At 44.1% G+C, this 4,328-nt stretch overlaps 1 long non-coding RNA gene across 1 annotated transcript in view; it reads left to right on the top strand.

The window, feature by feature from the left end:
• Positions 1-3,798, top strand: part of LOC121011979 (uncharacterized) — a 33,013-nt gene extending 29,215 nt beyond the window's left edge. The window contains exons 2-3 of the long non-coding RNA XR_005781889.1: positions 360-443; positions 2,803-3,798. This is a non-coding gene — a long non-coding RNA (uncharacterized LOC121011979). The remainder of the gene's footprint in view (positions 1-359; positions 444-2,802) is intronic.
• Positions 3,799-4,328: the final 530 nt, after the last annotated feature.

Raw genomic sequence — 4,328 nt, 5'->3', positions numbered from 1 at the left:
AAAAAAAGAGGTTAGAGTGGGAGAGAGCCAAAGCATAAGAGACTGTTGAGAACTGAGAGCAAACTGAGGGTTGATGGGGGGTGGGAGGGAGGAGAGGGTGGGTGATGGGTATTGAGGAGGGCACCTTTTGGGATGAGCACTGGGTGTTGTATGGAAACCAATTTGACAATAAATTTCATAAAAAAAAAAAAATCTAGAATCTCCTTTAAAAAAAAAAAAAAAAAAGACAGGTCTGGTTGTGATGAACTCCCTCAGCTTTTGTTTGCCTAGGAAAGTCTTTTTCTCTCCATTTCTGAAGGACAGCTTTGTCGGGTAAGGTATTCTTTGTTGACAGTTCTGTTTTGTTTTTTTCCTTTCAGCACTCTGAGTGTATCCTCTGTCCTGACCTTCATGGGTTTGCTGGGAAATCCTCTCACAGTCTCACGGGGGCTCCCTTGTATGTGGTGAGTAGCTTTTCTCTTGCCGCTTTCAAAATTCTGTCTTTGACTTTGAACAATTTGATTTTAATATGTCTAATAGAAGATTTTCTGATATTCAGCCTACTCTTGGTTCTTTGGATGTTATGGATCTGGGTGTTCATTTCTTCCCCTGGAGACTTGGGAAGTCATCTGTCCTGAAGTCAGTGTTTGTGGGGGTGTGGAGGCTGGGCTCTCCTGGTCTGCCATCTTGCTGCCAACACTCCAGGCATCTCCCTCTTTGCTGCTTTAGACATGGTTTCCTTTGGTTCTTTGAACATACTTAAAAGAGCTGATTTAAAGATTTTGTCTAGTAAGTCCAACACCTGTGCTTCCTCAGGGACTGTTTGCATGGGCATTTTTGTGAGTGTGTGTGTATGGGCCATACTTTCTTTTTTATTTGCGTATCTTATGTCTTATTGTTGGAAATGGGCATTCTAAATAACATGACGTGACAACTCTGGAAATCAGATTGTCCCTTCTTCCCAGGGTTTGTTGTTTTGCTGTTCCTGTTACTGCTGTTGTTATTTATTTGCTTAGTGACTCTACCGTGCTAACTCTATAAAGTCTCTGTATTTTTTGTTGTTTGTGGCCACTGAAGTCTCTTCTCAGCCTCCTGGTCAGCCATTGATTGGATAGAGATTTCCTTAAGTCCCTGGAACCAGAAAGTCTCCCAGGCTTTGTCAAGGGGTTCTGTATGTGGGGCGCACTTTCACCACGCAGCCTAGCATCTACAGCACTGGCTTGGTCTCTACTTCCTGCTCACAGGGGGCCCCAAGATGAGCCAGCGGTGATAGCTTACTGCCTTCTCCTACCTTTCCTGATCATGCACGCAGCCCTAGGCATGTGCACAGCTTTCTGTGTGTGCATGGCCTCCTTTTCCACACCTTCTATGGAATTCTCATTCTCCAGCTTTTCCTTTTAAGTTTTTTGGTTATTAGCTCGTTGTTTGCCCAAACTTATTTCTCCTTCAGGCAGCTAAAATGTTATATAATTGCTACTTACTGTTTTTGACAAAAGCTCCTGGGGGAGGAAATAAAAGACTATTTACATTGGCTGAGCTCTGAGCCAGGTCAACTAAGGATGAGCCTTACAAGTGGGGTTTTCCAGGGGACTGCCAGACAGATCAAGTGATGATGATGATGCTCTGACATTGGGGCTCTGAAAAGCTCCACTCTGTTCTGACTCCATCAGCGGCAGCTGGGCTGCTGGGCTGCCGGTTTTCCCAGTGATTTGCTAGTGATTATGGGTCGTTAGTTTTCAAGGTTATTGTGGGCTGGAGAGCAGGGGGCGGGACTAGGGCAAGTTAAAATGTCACAAAGCTCTAGGTTCTTATCAAGATTCATTGTTTTCCTTGCAAAAGCACCCTATCCCTGATCGCTACAAACTTTTGGTTAATTTCTAACATTCTAAAGCAGTAGATTCTGACAATTTTTGCCAGTGATCCCATTGCTTTTATGGTCAAGAGGGTTTTTGGAGATTCTTATTCTGACAGTTTTTGATAATGTCACTCTTATGTAGACAAACTTAGGCCTTTTCTTCTTTGTGATACTTCTTATGGCTTTTATGCTACTGTTATTTTCTCCAGCTAAATGCCACCGTGGATATACCTGTAGTTGAACAAAGTTGGGTTTATTGACTCTTTGCAACACAGAAGCCATACATTATGGGAGAACTGTGAGGCACCTCATCAGGAGTATTACAAAGGACTTACAGGATCTGCACCTGGGTCAAGTAGTTTTGAGAAGGTTTTAAGGAAATAAGGCTTTTCTTTGAACTGGACACTTTCTGGAGGTGAAGGCAAGTCTGTGATTGCATATTCTAATAAATCTGATTTAGAAAGTGCTAGGAATGAAGTGAGATTAAAGCTGTAATTGACAAAGAAGTAGCAGTCACCCTCATTAGCTAGGGCCGGGGGTAGAGTAGTCTGAATAATGGCTGCCACAGTCATCAGATCATAATCCCTGGAGGCTGCGAATATTTCCTTAGATGGAAAACTTGTCTTTTCAGCTGGGACTAAGTTAAGGATCTTGAGATGGGGAGATTATCCTGCGTTATTCAGGTGAGCCCTAAATATATTCCCAAAAGTTTATGTAAAAGGGAGGCATGGGGCGCCTGGGTGGCTCAGTTGGTTGAGCGTCTGACTTCAGCTCAGGTCATGATCTTGTGGTTTGTGAGTTTGGGCCCTGCACCAACAGTGCAGAACTGCTTGGGATTCTCCCCCCCACCACTTGTGCGTACGTGTGCTCTCTCTCAAAAATGAATAAATAAACTTAAAAAGAAAAAGGGAGAGGCAGAAGTTCACACATACCTGCTCTCTGTGTCTGTCTCTCTCTCTCTCTCTCAGGAGAAGACGGTGTAAAGATAGAGCTGAGAGATTTGAGGATGCTGACATTGAAGCCTGGAGGGATGTGTCCACAAGCCAAGGAATGCCTACAGCCACCAGAACCTGAAAGAGGCAAGGGATGGATTCTTTCCTAGAGCCTCTGGAGGAGGCACTGCACTGACTATACCTTGATTTCAGCCCAGTGAGACTGATTTCATACTTTTGTCCTCCAGAACTGTAAGATGATACATTTCTGTTGTTTTAAGGCACTAAACGTGTAGTAATTTGTTACAGCAGCCCCAAGAAACATACAGGGGATGTCTGATCATTTTTATGGTTTGGACAGTGTCCTTGTTTTTGTCCAAGTTCATGGGTTATGGGTTGAATTGTCTACTCCTCAAGTTCATATGTTAAAGTTCTAACCCCCAGTACTGTAGAATATGACCTTATTTAGAAATGGCCAGTAGCGTGGGCCCCTAAACCAATATGACTGGTGTCCTTACAAAAAAGGGAAATGTAGACAGAGATGCACTACAGGGGGAGCACCAGGTGGAAATCGGAGTTCTGTTGCCATAAGCCCAGGAACCACCAGAAGTTAGGAGAGAGGCCTGGAACGTCTCCTTCCCTTGCACCTTCAGAGAAAGTGTGGTCTTGCAGACACCTTGATCACAGGCTTCCAGTCTCCAGAACTGCCAGACTTTATGTGTTATCTAATCCACGTAGTTTGTGATACTTTGTTACGGCTTCCTGGCCAATGAGTACAGTTCAGAGATGATTACAGAGTGGTCTTGCTTTTGTCTTGCCTGTGACCTTGTCTGATGTTGACATTGTATGAAATTGTTTATGTTCGACAGGAAAACTCCAGCGCCTAGCTGTGAGGGCTGGGCCAGCTCTCCCAAATGTCAGGGACTGCTTTTCTCTTTCTTATCACAGAATCTTTACTCATCTGATAAATGTTCACTTTATGTTGTCTTTAAGCATTGTAACTAATTCTTTCTAAAAAATATTTAAACCTTCGATCCATTTGGCATTTATTCTGGAGGGGAGATGGGGCAGAGGTATATGGCCTCAAGTAGAGGCCGTGATCAAAGGGGCTTGAGGTCCAGACTTGCTGAGGTCTTTATGAACCTGAGTTCAAAGCTGTCTTAGACCGATCCCCTCAAACTGCTTCGATTACTAGGAGTAATCTCAGAACAGTCCTTTAGAGCATTTAGGGAGTAGTTTCTTTCTCTCTTCCTTGTCATTCTTGATCGAAGGAAAGGCGTCAGCCCCCTTTAGTTACAACAGGTCATGGCTGTGAGTGCTTCTCACTACAGCCATTAATTCGGAGGATAGGCTCATCAGCAGAAAACCCTCCCAGAGCCCCACGTGCCCTGGGCATCTCCTCTGTCTATTTGGATAAGTGCAGTGCGGGATCAATTATGGATGAGGCTCGATGGGAGATGAGTAAGTGGGCTGTTGTCTACTTTGAAAAATTAATGGGATCTGATTAACACAAGAGCACACTCCCTCTTCCTCAAGCCAGAGAGGCTCAGATCTCCACAGAA

The sequence above is a fragment of the Herpailurus yagouaroundi genome, unplaced genomic scaffold, assembly GCF_014898765.1.
Source record: "Herpailurus yagouaroundi ecotype Mexico unplaced genomic scaffold, PumYag 196, whole genome shotgun sequence".
NCBI lineage: Eukaryota > Metazoa > Chordata > Mammalia > Carnivora > Felidae > Herpailurus > Herpailurus yagouaroundi.
This window is presented reverse-complemented; position numbering and strand designations above follow the sequence as displayed.